This window comes from Eretmochelys imbricata, chromosome 3 (assembly GCF_965152235.1).
Source record: "Eretmochelys imbricata isolate rEreImb1 chromosome 3, rEreImb1.hap1, whole genome shotgun sequence".
Lineage (NCBI taxonomy): Eukaryota > Metazoa > Chordata > Testudines > Cheloniidae > Eretmochelys > Eretmochelys imbricata.
Window position 1 is genome coordinate 39,423,427 of NC_135574.1, and position 10,748 is coordinate 39,434,174.

At 42.8% G+C, this 10,748-nt stretch overlaps 1 long non-coding RNA gene across 1 annotated transcript; it reads right to left on the reverse strand.

Annotated features, from left to right (window-relative positions):
• Positions 1 to 6,032: 6,032 nt before the first annotated feature.
• On the reverse strand, positions 6,033 to 10,397 carry LOC144262610 (uncharacterized). Its single transcript, XR_013345565.1, has 2 exons — positions 10,067 to 10,397; positions 6,033 to 6,855 (listed from the first exon to the last, which is right to left on the reverse strand). It is a non-coding gene; the product is annotated as an uncharacterized LOC144262610 (long non-coding RNA).
• Positions 10,398 to 10,748: the final 351 nt, after the last annotated feature.

The following is a 10,748-nucleotide window of genomic DNA, read 5'->3' on the forward strand; positions in this document are numbered from 1 at the left end:
CAATTAGGGTGACCAGATAGCAAGTGTCAAAAATCGGGACGGGGTAGGGGGTAATAGGTGCCTATATAAGAAAAAGTCCCCAAAATCGGGACTGTCCCTATAAAATCAGGACATCTGGTCACCCTACACACAGCACAAAAAAGAGGAAGAACAAGACTTACAATAACACCCAGATGTCAGTAAGGTCCCAGTCCTACAAAGGCTTATGTATGTGATTAATTCACCATACGGCAGCCACAGTTTAGCAAAGCATTTATGCTCATGCTTAATTCCATCCCTATTCAGGTTTCAGTGGGACTTAAGCAAGTACTTAAGTGTTGTCAGGAACAGGGATGCTTTCCTGCAAGTTCCACACATAGGTCTTTGTGGGAGTTTTACATATACACACACATCTTCTTCATGGCTTCATCTGATTCATTTTTTCCAGAAGGGAGTGGGAGGGGGCAGAAGGGGACAAAGTTTTTAACTCCCTTCTGGTAGCTGACAGCACTGTATGTGCCAAATTTCTATTGCTGTGCCAAATTTTTAATTGTTTTCCCTTTTTCCTTTGTGCTCTCTTCCCATCCCTGTTATACTCAGCTGTGAAAAAGGAGCTGAAAATAATAAATTTAGCTTTAAAATAATTAGCCAGAAATTAATAAAAAAGCACTATTCCCACAAATTGCTGGTGTTTGTAGGTATAAATAACTGACACATTCCCGCTGTTTTACTGAAAATCTCTGACATTCAGCAGAAGTGTTCTTTAATGTAGCAACTCTTTTCTGGACTTTGTTTATAATAATGGATTATATTTGATTGTCTTCATTGGATGCTCAGTTTGTCAAAATGGAGACATTCCTAGCATTAATAATACCACCTAGTTCTTATATAGCACTTATCAGTGGATCTCAAAGCATTTTACAAAAGAGCTTGGTATCATCATTCCCATTTTACGATGGGGAAAATGAGGCACAGAGCAGTGATGTGACTTGTCCAAGTTCATGCAGCAGACCAGTGCAGATTCCCTGAGTTCCATTCTAGTGCTCTGTTCACTAGGCCATACTGTCTCTCTTTAGAGCCAGCCAGAAAATGAAAAGCTATTCTTATGAAGCTGTTTGCGTTTTAGAAAGTTTTTCCATCCTGAATTGGGACAAAGTCAAAAATACAAATTGTTTTGTGGGAAGGGCGGGGAGGCAGAAAAATTCTGCTTTGGAAGAAGTGTAAGAAGGGGAGCTTGGCTGCCAGTGGGTGCAGAGCACCCACTAATTCTTCCCCATGGGTGCTCCAGCCCTGGAGCACCCACGAAGTCAGCACCTATGCCCCAACCCCACCCCAGAGACCATACCCCCAGCTAGAGCCTGCACCCTCTCCCACACCCCAAACCCCTGCCCCAGCCCAGTGAATGTGAGGGTGGGGGACAGTGAGCGACGGAGGGATGGGGGGCTGGAGTGAGCAAGGCAGGGCCTCAGAAAAGGGGCAGGGCAGGGGTGTTTGGTTTTGTGCAATTAGAAAGTTGGCAACCCTAAATATACTGTGGCTCCAATATCTCATCAGAAGGATGGAACTGAAATGTCACACTCCTTCAGATGGATGTAGGGTCAAATCTTGGCCCCACTGAAGTTAATGGCAAAACACTCATTGATTTCAGTGGGACCAGGATTTGATGTGATCAGAATAAACTATGAATAATTTGGGAGCTATCAATCAGTGGTTGGATTACAGCAGGGACATTCCTGTTTGCTATGTCGCTCATTCAGAATTCAGACACAGAGCTTAAACAATAACTTTCATTTTGTTCTCTCTGATCCTGAATGCCACAAACCTTCCTTCTCTTTCAGGACCTTCCTCAGAACACACTTATCTGGACACTCTCTTTATGCTGCTCTACATGCCCATGTCAGTGAAATAAAATCTAAATTCATCAAAAAAAGAGTGGTGCTAGCACGCGCTGCACATTTTGAAAACAAGCAACTTCATAAATGGCTTGTGCAGGTCTCCTTCCCTGCCGCTTTGTAAATGGCACATCTCAGCCTGTGTCATTTGGGATCATATTCAAGATAGACTGCAAGCGAATGCCTTGAGTCTGGGGACCAGGTCCCTTATTTCGTCTATAAACTGCCATACAGGTCTCTGGCATGATATACAAACATCATACTTAAAGACTACACATGGTGTAAATGTTCACTATGATGGGAGAACCCTGTTAAAATTAATGGAAGTTGTATAGCAAAATCCCCACCCAGAATACTGAAAGTGTACCCATCAATAACCCAAAGTCAATGGCGCATCCGTTCTTTATGCAGAATAGCACATCAGAAATAACTGCTGCAACACTTTGGAAAGTGGCTAAATATTAAACAAGGATTCTATTCTTTGCTAAAGCTCTGGAAAGGTGAAATTCACCCCTGTGCAGTAGCACTGCAAGAGGCACACCTCCATCTTACTTAAATCCCCAAAACAGGGCTCACGGAGAACTTAAATGGTGCTTAGACTTTTTGATGGCCCTCTGCACAGGAGGAAATTTCACTCCAGATGAAAGGCATGCACTCATTCTTTTCATGAATCCAGATCACAGGTTTAGCTACAGATAAGACATTATTCCTCTGCAGGAGTAGTCTAATGTAGTCACTGTTAAGGTGAAAAGTGACATTTATTCATTAATTTCTATTATGTACTGTTCTATAGAATAGTCTATCATATGCTTTGTCCTGCCAGCCTCTAGAAACTGATCAGTCAAAGTCTGTGACATATCACTGTCCCCTTTGAGTCATCTCATCTGGGATTTGTTGATTGTGATCTTTAAAGAATTGAATGGTCCAGGACTCAATGGCAATTAAGATTTATTTTCCTGCTCTTGCTATTGGTTCTTGTAGTTTAATTGTCCAGGGCAATGGCCGAATATTCTCAGTGGAGATTCCCCCACTACACAACTTACTTTCTGGCAGTCCTCCAGACAGAACCTAAGTTTTGTTAGCTATATGGTAACTTCCAACTTATCTGTATGTATATATATCTTACTATATGTTCCAGTCTATGCATCCGATGAAGTGGGCTGTAGCCCAAGAAAGCTTATGCTCTAATAAATTTGTTAGTCTCTAAGGTGCCACAAGTACTCCTTTTTATAGTGGTTTATATTAACCTTGACTTTATCATCACAAAGCTAGTTTATTCATTCAATCCAGTCACCTCAGACAGACTATATTAGCATGTATTGTGTTTTAACTGCCACATTTAATATATTCACCTAATGTCCAAAAGCACTTTCACATCTGAGTAAATCATTGTGTATGGCCCAATAACAATGATGTGGTGCTTCTGGTTATAAGAACTGGTCATTTAACACAAAGACACAGACACACAATAACATTCCTTGCCCTCCACAGTGTGTTCAACCTATACAGTACACTTCAATTTTTATACTTATGACAACTGATCCTCTTGAAGGTTATTACTGTTTAATCATAATCCTCCATATGGTTGACTTTCTTAAATGTAAAAGCAGATGTTCTCCCTTTCCTCAGTTGCCAACCAGCTGAAGTTCTGCGTTTTATTGATTAGAATAGCCACTTGATAATATTTTATATTAAACATTTATTCACTTATTATTCTAACTTTTGTAGTAAGTTTGTGCCATTTTTAACCCTTCTCTTCATGACCATTTGAAGAAGAAGTGATTCTTTCACTGCTTTGAGATGAGCACCTGGGTTCAGATCAACGGAGAGGAGGAAACAGCTCAAGTGTGGAGTTAAAAATCATGATATTCACCATTATGATACCCCACAAATAATGTTATGTAATGTAATGTCATGGCAATGTAAAACTGTGCCCCTGTCCATCACACGGAGAGGAATGGTGACATCTGCAGTACACCAGGTCAGAAGGTTAATCAGACTCCACTAAGCACAATGTTTTTTTAACTAATCCATTTTTGTTTGTCTGCACTGTAAACGAAATACCTCGTGTAAGCTGCATTAATTCTTCTATTAGTAAAGGCAGGATTTATCAAGTGGTAACTGGGATCTGGCAGATAGTAGGTGCCATGCTGGGCCCCTCATGGAATTGTTCCCCCAGTTCTTTAGGAATTTCCAGACAGGAGGTTGGTTCTGTTTTCTCTCACAGGAGTGTTGGACTGATAGGAAGTGAACAAAAAACAGCTTATTATCTAAATCACTTAGCTGTTGCACCAGCATAAGAGCGGAATTGTATTTTCTGAAGCCAAACAAACAGGCCAATTAATTTGGCAGATTTTCCTGTTTGGAAAAAGCTATTACCATAACTCTCTCTTCAAGTCTAAAGGGCCTTTCTAAATGAGATAAGACCAGCCAGTCAATGGGTTTGTCTTTCCTGTTACGATACCGATATGCTTTGGACAGGTCACCCTGGGAAAAGGAGAATTGCTTTACAAGTCCTTTTTTAAAACCAATTTCCTGCTTTTCTAGTTAAGCACCTTAGTTCAGAGGTCACTGAGCTTCCCAGCTACAGCATACACTAGTAGCCATAAGTTACTGCTGGCTGTCAGGCCTCATAAGTAGTCTAAGCAGGATTCAGTTTAAATCATTAGTCACCTGGAAATGTCTATTTCATCCGACCCAAAAATCAACAAAAAACAATCCATCAATAACAGTCAGGAACCGCAGCCTCCCCCAAACCTAGTGCCCACAGGGATCTGATGTTATCGGCCCCATGGACAGGTAGGGAGCCCTCTGCAGCCGTGCTGTCACAGCCCTGCTTGCTAATGGCCAAGAGTATGGGGGTCATCCCCGGGCAGGACCCGTTCAGCAGCCAGGGTGCCTCCTCCTCTTTGCAGCCCTGACTGAGTGTCTTTGCTCTGCCCTGTCAGGACTGCTACCTTCCCCACACTGGCCCCACAGCTGTGAAGGGAGCCCTCTGCAGCCCCCCTGTTACAGTCCCACTGACTCACCAGCCAGGAGTACAGAATATGGATGTCCCAGAACTGTTCAGCAGGGAGGCCTCACCCACAGCTGGGGACTCTGCCGCCTCCTCCTCATGGCCCTGGCCTGGCATCTTCACTGCATCAGCCAAAACCTCAGCCTCCCCCTCATCTTGTGCCTGGGAGTCTCGGACCCCTCAGCTGCACAGAAATCCCCCTGCAGTCCCGTTGTCAGCATTGCCATAATCCTAACCCCAATTCTAACCTCCCTTTATTTCCCACAACTGTGAAAATTAACATAGTTACAAATAAAAATGCTTAAAAATAAAAATCAATATTAATTGCAGAAATTACAAAAAATAAAATTGAATTCTGCCAAAGGATCTGGTGTTGCCAGCTATCATGATTTTAATGATGATATCTGCTTTTCTTAAGCCCCAGATTCTGGAGTCAAGTGATTATGTAGAAGACTTAGCTGAAAGAAATCATATATATTACAGGCACGCACACACATGCCCTCACAATGGTGGAGAAAAGCTTTAAAAAAGAGAACCCTAAAGGCTCACCAAGCAGAAAACAAAAAAGAACCCAGACTAGATGATTTTATGGTCCCTTCTGGCCAGAAACCAAACCAAACAAAAAACCTATTAATCTACGAACCTCAGATTTCTCTAGTTCTTTTTTAAACTCATAACTAAATTTTTAATTTAGTTTTTAACTCAAACTGTTGAAGTGTTTGATAAAAAAATTGAATGTTTTAAATTAAGAATTTAAGTTAGTAAAAATTTAGTAAGAATTTCAAAACTTTATGAAATTGTTACTGTTTTTAACAACGAGCTGCAGAGCTGATCCATTTTTTAAAAATTTTGGGGAAAATTTTTTACATTTTCAAAATTCTCAAAGTTGCTTACTGTATATTGATTTTTTCTACCTTTATTTTAAAATGCTGCATGATTCCTGGTTTTGCCACCTGTTTTTAATTGTTTTTAACACTGCCTTTGTCTCTTAAAAAAAAAATCAAACCTGTCCCTGTTTCAACTTTTTAAAAGCCTTCCCTGTTGCTCTGTGTGGCTCTCACATATTTCAGTAACACAACACTGTGTGTATGAAATGTTTTCATTAAACTGTTCATAATTGCAGAAAGTAAGAAAGTAGTAAGTCAATCGGGATCTTACATGTTTATTTTTTTACAACTACTGAATATGCTTGTAAGGCATCTATCAATAGGCATTTAAGTGTCATACAATAATATGCACTGACTTGAAATCAAAATAAAGGGCCAGACCCTCAGCTAGTGCAAGTCACTGTAGATACACTGTCTTCAGCTACAGGTTCTGGCCCAAAATCTCAACCAGTCTAATCCAACACAATTAACTTGAACTAACCGGTCTGGCACAGGGGCAAACCATTTGACTTTGATTGTCACTTGTTTGATCTGAGCATTTATCTAGCTCACCCATTTCCGATATGGCGGCTCTGTCGCATCCTGCCAATGGCTGAAGCATTTTTTCTAACTGCTGAAGTGAGAACTACAAAAACAAACAAGCTGATGCAGATGCTGGAATATTCAATTCTTATGGCCAGTGTTGTGCTACACCTCAAATTTGCCCGTTGTATACAGTAGGGATTCAGCTACTGCTTCTGCTTCAAACCTTCTTTACATGTAGAGCGGTTCTACATGTACATCTAGGCCACAGAAACCATTTACAATTTATGCCATAAGTTGTGACATACCTTCTCCTCTGTACCATTTCTTTCCTGGAATGTTGGAGTCCTCACCTGACTTGACTCCCTGCAAACTTAAACATGTTTTTCCTTGTTTTCTTCCTGTTCCATCGCACAGCACTTACCACACGTTTTAATAACTCCTAGCAGCAGCTGTCATCACAGTTCAATGGACCTATTATAAGGCCTTTATTTACTATAGCTAAACTGGCTTCCACATGACTCACTTCAGAGCCTCAGGAGCTCTTCTTGTCAAGTGCCTGGAAAATAAAGGAAAGGAGGCTGAAATGTTTTACTCAGTGTAACAATGCTAATGGTAACTTTACAGGTTATGTGTGCTTAACAAGGACACAGTATGCATTGACTGTTGTGTTACTGTCTTCCCTGCCTGGGACCTCTGGTAAAAAATATCTCAATATCTCTGCTCCCAGAATCAAATCTGTATAGTAGACTAACACCACTCCAGATAAGTCTGTTACACTCATTATGGCTATGTCTACATTACAGACTTTACAGCAGCACAGCTGTATTGGTGCAGCTGTACCCCTGTAAGGTCTCCTGTGTAGCCGCTCTATGCTGGTGGGAGAGAGCTATGGTAACTATGTTGGCAGGAGAGTGTCTTCCACCAACATTGTGCTGTCCACACCGGTGCTTTCGTCAGTGAAACTTTTGTCAGTGTTTTTTCACACCCCTGACCAACAAAAGTTTTACCAACAAAAGTGATGGTGTAGACATAGCCTATGCCACTGCACAGCACCTAGAGTTTCCTTTGACCATGGGGATGTGTTTATGGTAATAATGGATCACTGCAGAAGATTATCAAGATCCATATCATGCTGCACAAAATATTATGAAAGAAGATATGCAGCTGTCCAAGGTGAGCTTGTCTAGTCCACCCTCACAAGAGCAACAGCTACTTTTAGAGACACATAAACATCATGTGACCTACTGTGACACAGGGTCATCACTAGAGGACCATGACTCTCTACTACACCTTCAGATAACAGTCTGCTTTTAGGATTTTGTGATTACTTTGTTTGTAATTCCTTCTTGTTACTTAGCTCTTGCATAGTCTCTCGGGATCTCATGGCCTTCACAACAACCAGGCAGGGGCATGCCCAGGAATTTAAATTTTATCACTTGGGGTCTGGGGCACATTAAACACACACATATTATACACATTAAATCATATCAACACATGCACATACATCATATGCAAAGAAATAAACAGCAGGATATTCACCATTTCCACAAACTGTACCTTTACTCCACCTCGAATACAGGTTCCTTAACGTTATGGGGGGAACATGTGCAAACCACGTAGATACGCGTGCATCCATAACCTCACATTATGGGGATACATGTATGACCCCCCCTTTTTCTACTATGGTATTTCCTCCTAATATACAGTGTGCAAACTCAGAGAGGTCAGGAACAACTGGCAACCCCTCCAGCTCTCTTTTCATTGTCTCCTGCCTTCACCAAAGAAGCTACTTGTATCCTGTCCTTCTTCCCAGCATGCTTTGTTGTGGAAGTCTGCAAATCCCTGTAGCACCTGGGACTACATTTCCCAAAAGTCCTTTTGGCTAAGAAAGAGAGGACCCTTCCCCCACCACACTTCAAGGTTCTCATTCCAAGCCCTGGACGGAGTCAGAAGCCTATGTTCTCTTCCAACACGTAAATTGTCACCCCAGGACCACTTCTTCTTTCTCAGCGATTATTTTCTTTGGCCCAGATCCTCAAAGGTATTTAGGCTCCTAACTCCTATTTAAACCACTGGAAGTTAGGAGTGTAAATACCTCTGAGAGACAACTCCTGGACCAGAGTAGCATGGCCATGGAGTCTTCCTTGCTCAACCTTGAAGGGTCAGTATACTGTTACACACCCCAAATACCCATCTTACCTGTGGCCATGTTGCCAAGCACCAGAAACAAATTATTTTAACACCACTCCTCCAGGATATATAATATTTCTCAAATGTATTATCAGAAATGATATAATTCACAATGGCAGCAACCACATATTTACTGAAGGATAGTCTCCCAAACATCTCTAATTTACTAAGTATCCAAAAATATTTCAACCAGTTGGGCCAATCACCTATTTTGCTGCTGTCAAAGCCCATCACATTGTTTAAGGAATACAAAGGCATCTGGCAGGCTCAGGGCTCAATCCTGGCTTTGGCACAAGTCCAATGTATGGGGACAGTGCATTGGTTGCACTGCCCCAGGGGCAGCCCCAACCAGAAAATCAGAGTTCTGTCTTCTGGTTCCCCCCCTACATAGAAGGGGGTGGAGGGAACTTACCCTCTGCCCTACACCTGCCACAGTGTACATCTCCCAGCACTCTAGTACACATTATGGAGACAGAGCCCAGGCACCGCCCATTCCCTGTCCTTTTGCATAGAAGGGTCAGAAGCGGCTCTGTGGAGGTTGCTTCATACTAACCTAATGCAGGTAGGTGGTACAGGGACATAAGGAGGTACTTTATGCCCCCTTACTATCCTGTATAGGTTTGTAAGAGGCCACAATCTTGTTCTAAGATAGTAAATCATGCCTAGTTAACCACAACCCAGTGGCTACAAAAATTAAAAGCTGTCAAATTCCATGTGTTCTGGAGAAGTAATGAAATCATATGCCCTGTAAGCTATTACTGTGGTAATCAAGTTTGATATTGCATTATTAAACGTTTACTTAGCTTTCATCCCTACCCTCAGTCTGTTATTTGTGGTTGAAGAGCAACTGAAGTTTATTCCTGGCTAATAATGGCTTTGTTCCAAACCAGATGTCTCACCCACTGCACATATGTAAGCCCTGCAAGTGCTGTGGTAGATTCAAGAAATAGCAAGTTTTGCAGCAATTTTCAGAGAACAAAGTGATATCAAGTTATTACTTAGACAAAATAATAGAACGCTCCCTACCTTTTATCTCAGCAATTGTTTTTCCACACATTGGATGCTGCTATTACACTGGTATAAACACAGCGTAACTCCATTGATTTCAGTGGAGTTATTTCGTTTGTACAGCAGCATAACTGAGAGTGTAATTTTGAACCAGTGTATAGACTGGCCGAGGAAATGTTTGAGTAAGACTTTAATACTTCAGTGGCTCAGATTCCAACTGTGCTCTCATTGAATGCAGTGAAAGCAATATCAAGTCCACAAAGAGCATTTCAACAGGATGGTAAAATTTTACTCTGCTTTCACATGCACATTATACCATATCAATGTAAACAGTAGAATCTGTCTTTCCATGCAGGGCCGTCCTTAGGATTTATGGTGCCCTATGCAATATTATTGAACTGGTGCCCCTATGCCCGACTTGCTCTTAGCAACACAAAAATAATCAGTTATAAAAAATAAAAAACAATTAAAAAATAGCTCTGATCTGATAATAATGTTCTATTGCTAACAACATGTTCATGCTCAAAGCTGATCAATGGCAACACAGTACTGCTTTCATCATGGCTCACCCTGGCCTACTGGTCCAACAGCTGCAGTAGAAGGGATAGGTGGAAAGCCGTGGGACCCCAAAATCTACCTCTTGGGGTGCAGAGTGGCAATAACAGCAGCAAACCCTCAGGTCAGGTCACGTCACCGGACACCGCCGTTGGCACCACGGTGAAGTGCAGCATCTCGGGGCTGGGGAACCTGGGGGGCAGAGGCAGCGCCTCCTACCCTGCATGGCTCCTCCCGGATCGGATGGATCGCTGCAAGGGTGCAGCACCTACCGGACGAGAGACGCGCTCCCCAGCCCAGCCAGCTGTGCGCATTCCAGCCAGTGTGGTCACTTGGAGTGAGGCATTCGGGCTGGCTGCCGAGAAAGTGAGTCACTTCCTCAGCACGCAGCCAGACAGCCCACACATCTGCACCCCACCCAGCCTTGCCGGAAGGGGAGGGGGGTGCTGGCCGCTCCATGGGGAGGCGGGGGCTGTGCTCAGCACAGGGGAGAGGAAAAGAAGAATGCGTTACCCAGGCAGCAAAGGATACCACTGGAGCCAGCACCACCCGGCCCACCTCACCTCAATGACACTGGGTAGAGAGTCACACAGGTGAGTTCCACCGCCCCTTCCCAGAGACCCCAGCAGTATGCTCCCTCAGAATGCGCACGCCGGCGCATTCGTGTCTACAACCCAACCCCACTCTTACCCGTCC